The sequence below is a fragment of the Rattus rattus genome, chromosome 6 (genome assembly GCF_011064425.1).
Source record: "Rattus rattus isolate New Zealand chromosome 6, Rrattus_CSIRO_v1, whole genome shotgun sequence".
In the NCBI taxonomy this organism is placed as follows: domain Eukaryota; kingdom Metazoa; phylum Chordata; class Mammalia; order Rodentia; family Muridae; genus Rattus; species Rattus rattus.
Genome location: NC_046159.1, coordinates 41,167,147 through 41,182,211, shown reverse-complemented (window position 1 = coordinate 41,182,211; position 15,065 = coordinate 41,167,147).

The following is a 15,065-nucleotide window of genomic DNA, read 5'->3' as shown; positions in this document are numbered from 1 at the left end:
ATGCATAAATTAAATAAAATAGTGTCTTTTAGTTAAACCTCTGACAGTATTACTCAGTCTCTTCTATACTCTCATAGCATCATAAAAACCAGCAAACCATTTTCTCTCTCTGCTGCAGTTCTTAGGAGGGAATTCCATACTCTAAGCATTAATTTGCTCTCTGAATAGAAATATAATAATAGTTGTGCTTTATAGAGATATGAGGATGAAATGAAGAAATCTACCTGATATGTTTTAAATCGCATCCATCATACTGCAAAGTAATTATGAAATATGTCTTGGGCGGTATTCATCCACCTTATCACTTTTGTAAGGTGGGAGCGTGTGATATTCATATTGTATTCTGCAATCTTACCATGTCTTGCAATGGAATAAAAGGAGCTTATGAATGAATAGATAGATGGATGGATGAATGAATGAGCCACAAAGCAAGACTTTTCAGTTGGTCCGCCACACTGTTCTTCTGAACTGTTGACATTTTATTTTAGCACACCAGTTCTTTTTCCATTAATCAAGTATTACAGGAGAAAATGACTCAGAGTTCAGAGACTGCTTGTGGGAGAAACTCTTAAGAAGCTTTAACTGTAGCTACAGTTTCCTTATTGTGCAGTGATGGACAGACAGTTAATTCCCAGACTATTTTCAAAGCACACTACAGAGTATGTAATATTCACTCAAGCGACACTGAGCCATTTGCTGTGATTTCAGTTCTGAGCAAAACAGGAAGTCCACTGCAAGCAAGGCTTATGAGAACAGGCCTGACTCAGAATTAACCGGGGGTACGTCTGCTAATCTCCCAGGGGAGGGAGGGGGCGAGAGGGCTAGAAAATGTAGTTCTTCTGGGTTAGCTATGTTTAAAACTGTACTTTTTTCTTCCTAATGTCCACATCTTCAATGTAAATCTGAGTACCAATAAAATTAGACAGAACTAAATATAATCCTGGTATAGAGGAAGTAGGGGCAATTAATTTTGCCCTTTCAATAAAGCAAATGAATGCAGATTAACTCAATGTTAAACAACAAATACCTTATTTAATAAAGGTGGAAAAAAAACAACATCAGCAACAACAACAACAGCAACAACAACAACAGCAAAGAGCTTTCTTTTCTAAGCCTGGAAGGTTTATCAGGGACAACTGATTGCATAGGTTTTATTTATGAATTCATTTTCCTACATTCTTAAAGAATAAATGCCGAGACACTGAATTGCTAGATTGTGTTTGTCATGGGTCCTAAGGATAGTACAAAGTTCTAAAGTCTACTTCTTTCCTTAGAAGACTTTCATCTTCTGTTGTGATCTCTTTCCTGTTGCTATAGCAGAATGTTCGAGACTGAATAACTCAAAAAGAACAGAGCTTGTTTGGCTTGCGGTTCTGCCTGCTGAGGAACCCAAGAATGTGGCACTCATGTGTGTTCAACTTCCCAAGGAACTCTGTGTTCTTCCAATACATTAGAGGAGTGACATGAAAAGCGTGTACCGGTACAAGATACAAACATGAGCGGAGGCTCTCACTGTAACCTCTCAATTCTGCAGTTATTAATTCAGTACTGGAGAGCAGAATATGGCAAGAATTACCCCACTCTTGAAGAAAAAGAGTGTATCTCCTTCAGCAACCTCTTCTTCTCTGAACGGCACCACTGCATCTAAATGTCATCGCATACCACTTATGGTCTAAGAGGTAACCTTTGGGTGAAGTCTTCAATTGCAATAAGTCCCCTAGATACCTATATATGATTTTCATGTTTCTAGAAGAAAGAAATCACTTTAGGTTATAGCTTTTTTTTTTAATTTCAGAAAGGTAATCAAAAGCTGATTTCCAAAAGGGTGATGCCTTCTCTGTTGGTTTATCAGATATATCATATGTCTCTACTGATGTGAGTAACCAGAGACAGAACACTTCGAAATAGTTTGAATCAAACCTTAAAAGTAAAAGCCATTGTGGGAAGTGGCGTAATTTGTTCCAACGCACAGTGGTATGAAAAGCATAGAAGCAGAATTTGTGTTGGGGGGAGGTTAGAAAACATAGACACCACATAGAAATATACACATATTCATTCTCTGTGAAAGAACCACAATTATCTAACAGATACCAACCCACACAGAAGTCTTAATTTTTAATTTTATTTCAGTTTTGACTCTCATTCCATTCTCAGGTGTTTTAGGATACCTTTTCTGAGATAAACAATTTTGAAACATTAAGACATAAAAATGGTAATTTGTATCATCAAAACTAACTGAAATATGCACATTTTGCCAAAAATTTTTAATATCAAGTCAATAACCTTTTCCAATTGTCTCCTAACTTTTTACCAATTTGCACCAGATAAAAGATGGCCAATAAATAATGATTAGGGGTTATGTTTTGGTGGGGGTTGCTTTTGTTTTTTCATTGTTTATTTGCTATGACTTTAATCTATATTTTACTTTCCCAAATCTTTCTCCTCCCCTGCAAAAGATTTGTGTGCTCGATCTCCAAAATAAACTATAGTCTTAGGCACAAAAATAAGAATGATATGTTTTTATTTCGATTTATAAATGACTGAAAAGTAATATGGATACAATATCCTCCCTTGCCTTCCTTTTACTGGTAACAGTTTTGTCCAGTATGGTTGATATTTGTATTTTCTTCTTTCCTCTTCCTAAAGCTTTCCTTGGGATTTCACTCACATCTAGAAGCTCAACAAAGAAAGGAAGTCCATCCATGTAGTACCAACCTACAGTGACTTCTCTCTGAGACCCTCGGACCTCTCAGACTCAGTATCAGCGGTCAAGAAATGCTTCAGCTCTCTGCTCTTAATGCAGCTTCAAACTCATATTCAACTGGAGTAAAACAGTTTCACTACTGAAGTGTTCACTTTGACTTTAATATCTCAACCAAGGATCTGAACTATAGATTTACGTCCCAATTAATGCTGATATTTCTGAAAAACTGAAAACACCGTGCTGCCTTTCTTATTGGAAGCTAATCTAAAGGGTAGATAATGAGGTGGATTACACTATTAAAGTGGAGGAAATGCAGATTCCAGGAAGCTCATAATCAAAAAAAAAAAATCAAGTGTCTGAGTACCTTGAAGGTGCCTAACATAAAATGAATTGAGCGTGAGCCTAGTGAAGTGTATCCTAATGGACTTGAACAAGCAGCGTATAGAACAAACAAGTCCTTAGAACCACAAGGACAATGGAAAAGGGATGACCTAAAAATCCCTCTGGAGACTCATGGGAATACATACCATTTGCTGTTCTTTCTTCTGTTTTTTTCTTCTAAATATATCTCTGTTTTTCTTTTTATTTCTGATTTCCGTAATTAAAATATAGCCTAGATTCTGGAAGTATAATAGTCATTGAATTGTGAAGTTGCTTTGTTTCCTTTTGTTTTGTTTTATGTTGATCTGAGCAATGCTAATTTTAATATGATACCCAAAGCTTAGACAACAGAAGGAAAAATAAAACAGACAAAGAGTATTATATCAAAGTTAATATTCATTTTGCAGCAAAGGACTAATAGTAGAATAATAGAGGACCTTGAAAGTAAGAGAAAATATTTGTGGAAAAATATGTCTCAGGTATGAAAAGTTCAAACAGAATTCAATTCAATACCAAGAAAACAGATACCTTTTTTAAAGGTAAAACAAATAAGGTACCAAACTGACATTTTAAAAAACACATACAAAGCTGTACATTCTGCGCATGCCTGTAACATCAATATTGGGCAGCTTTAAGTCACTGTCTACCAAGTTCTCAAATAGCATTTACATATAAAATAAAATTACTTTCATAGATTTGGACACTTCAGATTCCACCTAATTACCAAGTAAATAGCCCTGTTGGTGAATTTGGCTTGCTCATGAAAATAATTTTGTGATGACTTAACTTATCAGAATTAACATGCAGCTAAAAGTGAAAAAAAATCAGGTATATTGGGTCAATTAGACTGCATTTAACCCAATTTGATGGTATAGAAATAGACATTCAGTCATTGCTCATTTACTGTATCGTTGTACACTTCCTGGGTGTCTTTGCCTAATGATGCACTCATCCTCAAAGTTCACCAGGACAGTTCAGAGTTGGATAGGAGATGAAGGAGACTCATGTGTGAGGATCTCTTGCCATCCAGTGATAGATGGAGCTGATGAGTTCACACATAGCATCCAAGCCCCTCAGTGGGACAGCACTGTAATACACTTAGTGCTATCAGTCAGGATGTCTCCAGGATGATGGCACTCAGTTAGTCAGAACCTCCACATGCCTTGACTGACTTCCTGTCTCTCAATACCCTTCCTCGATTCTCCAGTCTCCGAGTTGTAAGTATCCGTTTTCTTTTCTCAAAACCTTCTTTGGATTTCTGAGAAAAAAAAAATGTCAGTGGAGAAGGCACCACAGAAATGTAAAGTCTGAGGTTCAAGATTCCAAACATTCACATAAATGCTGATAAGTGTGACAACCAGGATGTAATGCCAGAACTTGGAAGGCAGAGAAAAGGAGATTCCCCGTGAGTAAGCCAGTCAAATCCGTGCACATACATTCACCTCAAAGCATGTATACACCCTACATATATGCACCCACAAACATGTATGCTTCCATGTGAACATCTGTACATACTGGCATTCCTTCTAGGCTCTGCCTGACAGTTACCTGGCAACAGTCAGGCATGCCTGACTTACTATAAAAGAGGCTGCTTGCCCCTCCTCACTCTCTCGCTCTTGCTCTTCTTCTCTTACCTTCTTCCCGTTGTCTCTTCTCTCCCCATTCCACTCCCCTGTCTCTCTCCATGTGTTCATGACCTGCTTCTTCTTTTCTCTCTCTCTCTCTTCTCTCTCTCTCCTCTCTCTCTCTCTCCTCTCTCTCTCCCCCCCCCCTCTCTCTCTCCCCCCCCTCCCTCCCCCCCCCTCTCTCTCTCTCTGCATTTCTCAGTATCTATTCCTAAACTCCCTCCCCATGCCCTAAATAAACTTGATTCTGTGACTGGAACCTCATGGGGAAGGGATGCCCCAGCATGGGCCAGCAGCAACACCCCCTTTCCCTACACCATACTTCACCTCCACCAAACATAACCCTGGCTTCTTTTGTTTTCTATAAGGCACAACACATGTACTCTATACTCACACACACACACACACACACACACACACACACACACACACACACACACACACACACACACACACACACACAACACACATATTGATCTAGTTTGAAAAAGAACTCAAATTTAAACAATAGTACTCATTTTCATACTTTTTTGCTGTCAAAATTGGTAAGTTACTATACTTAAAATTGCTCATTTGAGTTCCCTTTGTTCACATACAAACATTATTTCTACAATTAGTATTAGCATCTGACTTGGATTTATTCTGAAACATTCCAGAATGAGTTTTAAATTGATTCACTTTATTATTTAGTCTCAGATGTGGTAAAAGTTATGTGTAAAATCACATTGCAATATGATAGCAATTCCTTTTATCTCATACATATTTAAAACCATTTTTAATGTGTTGCTCATGTATCACATAAAATGATATTGCACGTAAGCCTGTAGTACAGAGAAGACACATGAAAGCCAGTTATATCCCAGGACCCTGAAAACACAATTAAGCTAAAGGGAAAATGTCTGTCAAATACTTCATGGTCAGTTCCTCTTGAGTGGTGAGAAAACCCATATTTCTTTCTTTTTCTTTTTGCTTTCTTTTTTTAATTTTATTTTTCTTGGATATTTTATGTATTTAACATTTCATATGTTATCTCCTTTCTCCTCTCTCCCATACCCCTCCCCTCTCCTCCTGCTTCTATGAGGGTACTCCCACTCCCACTCGCCCACTCCCACCCATCCACTCTCACCTCCATGCCCTGGCATTCCCCTACATTGGGAAACAAGCCTTCACAGGACCAAGGCTTTTCCTCTTATTGATGCTGGACAATGCCATCCTCTGCTATATATGTGACTGGAGCCTTGGGTCCCTCCATGTGTACTCATATTTCTTATTGAATGATCATGTCTGGATTGAAAGTACCGATATTGAGTAATAGGTTTCTTGTCAGCAGGAACCCTACCTGGTGAGTTCCTTTGACTTTAGCTTTGAGGACAGGGTGCCGAAAGAGAGAAACAAAAGATTTGATTATAGTAGTAGTTAGTTTGCATTATACTTTCATAGACATCCACTCACACATCTCATGAAACAGGCTAATTAGCATATATACTCATAATCAGGAGTGGTTTTTTTTTACTGATTTTGAAAAAAATAAAATAAAATAAAATACTTTTAGGTTTTAGGTTTTGTCATCATTGTTGTTGTTTTGTTTTGTTTTTATGTTGCTTTTTGTTTTGTTTTGTTTCCCCAGTATTTTTCTCTGAAACACAAGTGATGATGAAAATCATTTTGTAAGGAAAAAAAATCTTGTTTATATTGGATTCTGAAAAGCCACAAAGCCACTCTGAATTTCTTTTAAGTATTAAAACATGCTTCTGGGAAGTTCAACTGCTGGTGCTAACCTGTAAACTATGAATTGCTTATCACCAACAAATCTAATTTGTCTAATTCGCGAAAGACTCCGTGGCTGTATCTTTTGAAATCACTATTTTTGGAGACCTAGAAGACAGGGATATGAAATTATATAGATGATGAACATCTCGGTTGATTAAATGAAATGGAAATACATTTTCTCCTTCATATTGGAAGAGGCTTAACATTAAAAAACTAATCTTTTCTGAGATAAAGTTCATTAACACAATGATTATTCATTTGGCTTTTATAATGATATTGCTGCTTAATCACCAGAACATTGCTTCCTGTGCTCCGTGGGAACCAGCAGGAAGCATTTGAAGAGCTAGTCTTGCCTCTAATGTGACGAAGAGGGAATGGTGTTCTCACTGTTCGTTTTTCCTTTTAAAAGTGCAGTACATTCCTGCTCAGAAGTCTAAAACCTCTTGTCCAACAGTGTGAGTCTTAAACCCTACATTAAACACAGAATAAAGTCATATAACCCCGAAGGCTAAATCATTGCCTCTGGTCTGCTGCTTTTCTGGCTTGGATTACATGGAGGATTGCTCCAGGGGCACGTTTTTGTAAAGATTGTGATTTGAGAGGTTTGATCCTGGTTGTTGCAGATACTGTGGTAACAAAATCCAATAGTTCAGCTGACTGTTTAGTTTAGTTCAGTTAACAAAGGCATACACAAAATAGAAACAAATTCTAAATCTCAAAAGCTAAGAACTTCTTCACAGTACATCCTAATTCATCAGAGTGGAGCCCCTGCAGTGGAATTGGAATGAAAGTAAACCCATTAGGCAGACTCTAGTCCAACTCTGAGAAGAAGCAGACTGGAGGCGAAGATTTAGCCTTCCATTGTAATGGAGAGACGCTTAGAATATACTTTCAATTCTCTTAAACTATAAGACTTAAGGTGGCTCAGCAATAAAGAACATGCACTTCTGTATAATATTCAAGTTCCATTTCTAGCACCTATGTCAGAATCCAATGTCCTATCCAACCACTGCAGGCACTGACACTCAAGCACAAGGACCAACCAAACACCACACAAACATACAATTTTAAAAATAAGGTTTTATTGATACTAAACAAATCTTGACTTACAACTTCTCAAGTTGCACTGCCTTATTAGCTCAGATCCTGGACATGTGTTAATGCCAGAAGCTAAATGATATCTTACAGTTCACAGAGCTTTTCTGGCCTACTCTAAATTACACACAACCTTTTGGTTAAGCAGTCAGCTGTAGGAAAAGAAAGGAGTATCATACATGAGATTTTTAAAGGTCATTTTCGACCCCTTAGGTGAATGTTTACCATGTTAACATATTTGAAAAGAGGGGTTTGTTTGACAGAAGGCAGTGAGAAAAAAAGGAGATATCAGAGATATCAGTGGGGTGAGCTGATCCTTATTTTATTATACCTGGGACATTTCCAAGCCTAAATCACTGAACTGACATGATAGGGAATCTACAGACGAACCTGCCTCTGGGGGGTACGCTTTCATTACAATGTTCTATTTCATTATTTTCCAAAACCCTGGTGAATATATGTAACTCCCACAGAGCTCACATCTGAAACACAGGGAGACAAAGCACACAGACTTAAAATCAGAGAGAGGTCACTGACACAATGAGAAAAGCTATGTATTGACATTTATTAAATGTTAACCAAAACAATGTCCTTAATCTTCTCTCTTTTCATTGTAAAGGATAACATCAGGAGCTGTTGGATCCCAAGAAATCCAAAGAAGGAGCTAAAGTTAATTCATACTCAATTAACAGACTCACGGTGTAGTCTTTAAAACTCTATTAGCTCTTATGTTTTCTTTCTGGTTCAATTCCTTGAATACAGCTAAGCTGGGTGACAAGCAATTAAACATTATCATGGAATAAAAATGACTAAAACTTAATTCACAAATAGGAGAAATGTTAGCCAGGCACAAATGTGTCAGAAATAGACTAGTTGAAATTAGAGCCTCTTGGCTAAGAAAATCTTTTGTTCTGAGACAAATGTGAAATAAACAGCCAACTGTGATGTAGAAGCATTTGTGTTAGGAGACTGAAGAACATAGTGCTAGTGATAAGCAAATGCTAAATTTAGCCAGGATTTTAATGAGAGTCTTAGCTGAAAAACAGGATGTTATTTGCTGAGGGACTGTGTCAGCCAGCTTTGGGTTGCTATGACAGAACGCCAGAGATAATCAACTTGGAAAGTTGAAAGGTTAGTTTGAGTCATTGTTTGAGAGCTTCCACTCCACAGTCAATAGTTCTGTTGTTTTTGGCCTCTAGTAAGACAGCACACCATTACAAAATCTATTTTCCAAGAAAACTACTCACCTCCTTATAGCAGGAAGAAAAAGGAGAAGACGAAGAAGGGAAAGGTGCTCCAAGAATTTCATCAGGAAGTGCTCCACTGTGGGGGCTTGAGTTCCTGCATGCAGTTGCTTCTCCATCTCATTCATTCATATATATATGTACGTATATATACACATACAGACACACATATATAATATATATGTATTTTCCCCACATTGAAACTTGCTTAGTCGGTATACTATTCCTATGGCCCACATTTTCAGGACAGAGCATTTGGTTTTGGAAAACCAGTTTGTTTATGCTTTCTTTGGGAAAATGCTTCATTTCCACTCTTTTTCTCAGCAGCCTACAACCAATCAAAATTCTGAATTTTCAAGCAAAATCCCACCGGATGTATCTACAAAATAAATTCTGTAACTAAGGTTCAGTATCACAACAGAAGAAGGGATGAAAAGATTGCAAGATCCAGAGAATCAGGGAGGTATGCTATGTGATTCTGTCTCCTTTAATGTCAGAAGCTACATTCATAATATGTCACGAATATGACTGCCTTAACACGAGCTGAACAAAGACAACAGCAACAAGATGTGCTAACATGGATGGGGAAAGTCTAAGAGGCCTCAACCCAGTACAAAGAGCTACAGGCAACTAAGGAATGTTCGGAAGAGATGTTTCATGTCTTAAGGATATTACAATACTGCCACAGTGGAGGTCCAGGATTTCAAAACATAAGCTTTTTAGGGGACATTCAGAATATAATCTACAGGAGGCACAAAACCTTGACCGAAGATGGTAAAGCAACTGCATGCAGAAACTCTAGTCCCAACTCTGGGGCCACACTATGAAAGAGATGATAGTGAGGGGCCAGCTAGATGTACTGTGGCAGATGATGTGGTTAAGATCCAAGCCATCACCTGAGTTTAAACGATAGGCAGAACTGGCTGCTAAGGGACTTGTGTATTAAGTGCTTTCTACTGTATACAGTGTCTTCTGCTGTAATCAAAGATATATGGATAGGATAGATAGATAGATAGATAGATAGATAGATAGATAGATGAGAGATAGATAGATAGATAGATAGATAGATAGATAGATGAGAGATAGAGAGATAGATAGATAGATAGATAGATAGATAGATAGATAGATAGATAGATCCATGCCGATTTCTTGCTTGTGATTTAAGTTGGATCAAAACTGAGGAGGATTTTGGTATGCACTTTGAAGCCAGCTTTCTTTTTCCCCCCATGTCTTTATTCACTCATGGAAGATGTAACCCTGAGTCAAATCGCTTAGTAATTCATGTTCTCGATTACTTCATTTTGTTGGCGGATGGAAAGTGGGAGATAGGGACATCCAAGATCCATCTCAGACATGAGAACTAGAGCAGAAGCAGTTATCCCGTCTAAGCTGACTCCTCCATTCAGGGCTGGGATGTTTTAGGCTTCAACTAGAATAAGTGCTTTAGACAGAGACAACTTTATTTTTTAAAGCAGCTAATAGCTTAAGTTTTGGAGGAAAATCACATAAATCACTATCCCAAACCATAACAGAGGCATAGATAGTTCTCTATCTTGAAAAGTAGGTGACTACACTAGAAGAGCCCTTGAGAGCCCAACCAAAAGCTTATCTTTACTTGCATTCTTGGAGCAGCTTGCCTACTAACTTACACATGACAGTTGGCTTGAAGAAAGTTTTTGTAAAGGATGACAAGAATTAATTTCATACTTAAAATGACATACCAGCAGGGATTATTTCTAATTCATCACAAAGATAACTCCTAGAAATTCTACCCTAGAATGTCACAGCATATTTTACTGATGAGTATAGCTTTGATTTGTCAATAATTTAAAAATATTTATAAAACATTATCTGGGCTAATATCTTTCCATTTTCATTATAGACCATTATCTACTCAGTTTTTCTTTTAAATTAGATTTGTGGGGTAATCCAATGAAATCTGTCCATGTAAATGTCTGTAGCAGATAGTCAAACACACATATTTAATAAACGTGCTGCTCAATGGACTACTAGAACCATGCAAATGGTGCTTGTTTGAAATGATCATCACACCTTCAGCCATTCTGCTTTCTCATGATAATGACGAAATGCATGACAGAAAATGTTTTTTAATCGAAAACAGATGGTCTTGGTAGTAATGCAGAAGTTAATGGAGCATCAGTTTCAACTAGAAGATAAAAGCTGCTTGAAGGACTGAAAGGCTCCTTACCAAGTGATGTGTAATATCAGGCATATTTCTTCTAATTTAGCTTTATTTTTGTGTTTTTTGTTTGAATATCTGAGACAGGGACTCATATATCTTAGAATGGCCTAAACCTAACTAGGAAGCTGGGAATGACCTTGAACCACTCTGTTCCCTGTCTTCACCTCTAAAATGATCAGATTGTAGACCTTTCCCAGCAGCTGTAGCTAATTACATTATTTTTCTCAAATATCGACACATGATATGAAGGGGTTAAAATCTGTTGTACAATATTGCAAGCATTTAGTGAATCAACACACTAGGAAAGAAACATTATTGGATAGTTACCAATGAAGTAGAAGTTTGGAGTCCAAGAAATGGAGAAAAATAGGGGCAGGAGAGATGGCTCCATTGCGAAGAGCACTTCTTGCTATTCTACAGGAAAAGGTTTGATTCCTAGAATCTATCGTAACTCATATATACCTGTAACTTCACGCATGGCATAAGCATATGTAGATCCAAAAGTAAAAGTTATTATCTTAATTAAAAGAATATCTTATCCTATATTCAACAAAACTTGAAAATCTGCAGGAAATGGACAATTTCCTAGACAGATACCAGGTACCGAAGTTAAATCAGGAACAGATAAACCAGATAAACAACCCCATAACTCCTAAGGAAATAGAAGCAGTCATTAAAGGTCTGCCAACCAAAAAGAGCCCAGGTCCAGACGGGTTTAGTGCAGAATTCTATCAGACCTTCATAGAAGACCTCATACCAATATTATCCAAACTATTCCACAAAATTGAAACAGATGGAGCACTACCGAATTCCTTCTATGAAGCCACAATTACTCTTATACCTAAACCACACAACGACCCAACAAAGAAAGAGAACTTCAGACCAATTTCCCTTATGAATATCAACGCAAAAATACTCAATAAAATTCTGGCAAACCGAATCCAAGAGCACATCAAAACAATCATCCACCATGATCAAGTAGGCTTCATCCCAGGCATGCAGGGATGGTTTAATATCTGAGAAAAACCATCAACGTGATCCATTATATAAACAAACTGAAAGAACAAAACCACATGATCATTTCATTAGATGCTGAGAAAGCATTTGACAAAATTCAACACCCCTTCATGATAAAAGTCCTGGAAAGAATAGGAATTCAAGGCCCATACCTAAACATAGTAAAAGCCATATACAGCAAACCAGTTGCTAACATTAAACTAAATGGAGAGAAACTTGAAGCAATCCCACTAAAATCAGGGACTAGACAAGGCTGCCCCTCTCTCCCTACTTATTCAATATAGTTCTTGGAGTTCTAGCCAGAGCAATCAGACAACAAAAAGGAGGTCAAGGGATACAGATCGGAAAAGAAGAAGTCAAAATATCACTATTTGCAGATGATATGATAGTATATTTAAATGATCCAAAAAGTTCCACCAGAGAACTACTAAAGCTGATAAACACGTTCAGCAAAGTGGCTGGGTAAAAAATTAACTCAAATAAATCACTAGCCTTCCTCTACACAAAAGAGAAACAAGCCGAGAAAGAAATTAAGGAAACGACACCCTTCATAATAGACCCAAGTAACATAAAGTACCTCGGTGTGACTTTAACCAAGCAAGTAAAAGATCTGTACAATAAGAACTTCAAGACACTGAAGAAAGAAATTGAAGAAGACCTCAGAAGATGGAAAGATCTCCCATACTCATGGATTGGCAGGATTAATATAGTAAAAATGGTCATTTTACCAAAAGCAATCTACAGATTCAATGCAATCCCCCTCAAAATACCAACCCAATTCTTCAAAGAGTTAGACAGAACAATTTGCAAATTCATCTGGAATAACCAAAAATCCAGGATAGCTAAAACTATCCTCAACAATAAAAGGACTTCAGGGGGAATCACTATCCCTGAACTCAAGCAGTATTACAGAGCAATAGTGATAAAAACTGCATGGTATTGGTTCAGAGACAAACAGATAGACCAATGGAACAGAATTGAAGACCCAGAAATGAACCCACACACCTATGGTCACTTGATTTTTGACAAAGGAGCCAAAACCATACAATGGAAAAAAGATAGCACTTTTAGCAAATGGTGCTGGTTCAACTGGAGGTCAACATGTAGAAGAATGCAGATCGATCCATGCTTATCACCCTGTACAAAGCTTAAGTCCAAGTGGATCAAGGACCTCCACATCAAACCAGACACACTCAAACTAATAGAAGAAAAAGTAGGGAAGCATCTGGAACACATGGGCACTGGAAAAAATTTCCTGAACAAAACACCAATGGCTTATGCTCTAAGATCAAGAATCGACAAATGGGATCTGATAAAACTGCAAAGCTTCTGTAAGGCAAAGGACACTGTGGTTAGGACAAAACGGCAACCAACAGATTGGGAAAAGATATTCACCAATCCTACAACAGATAGAGGGCTTATATCCAAAATATACAAAGAACTCAAGAAGTTAGACCGCAGAGAGACAAATAACCCTATTAAAAAATGGGGTTCAGAGCTAAACAAACAATTCACAGCTGAGGAATGCCGAATGGCTGAGAAACACCTAAAGAAATGTTCAACATCTTTAGTCATAAGGGAAATGCAAATCAAAACAACCCTGAGATTTCACCTCACACCAGTGAGAATGGCTAAGATCAAAAACTCAGGTGACAGCAGATGCTGGCGAGGATGCAGAGAAAGAGGAACACTCCTCCATTGTTGGTGGGGTTGCAGACTGCTACAACCATTCTGGAAATCAGTCTGGAGGTTCCTCAGAAAATTGGACATTGAACTGCCTGAGGATCCAGCTATACCTCTCTTGGGCATATACCCAAAAGATGCCCCAACATATAAAAAAGACACGTGCTCCCCTATGTTCATCGCAGCCTTATTTATAATAGCCAGAACCTGGAAAGAACCCAGATGCCCTTCAACAGAGGAATGGATACAGAAATGTGGTACATCTACACAATGGAATATTACTCAGCTATCAAAAACAACGACTTTATGAAATTCGTAGGCAAATGGTTGGAACTGGAAAATATCATCCTGAGTTAGGTAACCCAATCACAGAAAGACATACATGGTATGCACTCATTGATAAGTGGCTATTAGCCCAAATGCTTGAATTACCCTAGATGCATAGAACAAATGAAACTCAAGACGGATGATCAAAAGTGAATGCTTCACTCCTTCTTTAAAAGGGGAACAAGAATACCCTTGGCAGGGAAGAGAGAGGCAAAGATTAAAACAGAGACTGAAGGAACACCCATTCAGAGCCTGCCCCACATGTGGCCCATACATATACAGCCACCCAATTAGATGAGATGGATGAAGCATAGAAGTGCAGACTGACAGGAGCCGGATGTAGATCGCTCCTGAGAGACACAGCCAGAATACAGCAAATACAGAGGCGAATGCCAGCAGCAAACCACTGAACTGAGAATAGGACCCCCGTTGAAGGAATCAGAAAAAGAACTGGAAGAGCTTGAAGGGGCTCGAGACCCCATATGTACAACAATGCCAAGCAACCAGAGCTTCCAGGGACTAAGCCACTACCTAAAGACTCTACATGGACTGACCCTGGACTCTGACCTCAGAGGTAGCAATGAATATCCTAGTAAGATCACCAGTGGAAGGGGAAGCCCTGGGTCCTGCTAAGACTGAACCCCCAGTGAACTAGATTGTTGTGGGGAGGGCGGCAATGGGGGGAGGGTGGGGAGGGGAACACCCATAAGGAAGGGGAGGGGGAAGGATTAGGGGGATGTTTGCCCGGAAACCGGGAAAGGGAATAACACTCGTAATGTATATAAGAAATACTCAAGTTAATTAAAAAAAAAGTAAAAAAAAAGAATATCTTATATTATTATACTATATTATATATTGTATATTATATAATTTCAAATGACAGTTTTCTGAGATCTTTTCAATCTTTGGGATTAGCACTTCTGCCCAATTTGGATTCCTGACTCATGAACCTGTAGCATATATTTGTATTTATCTGTTTCTCTAAATTATCAAGACTTGTTGAGCAGGTCAGGCCC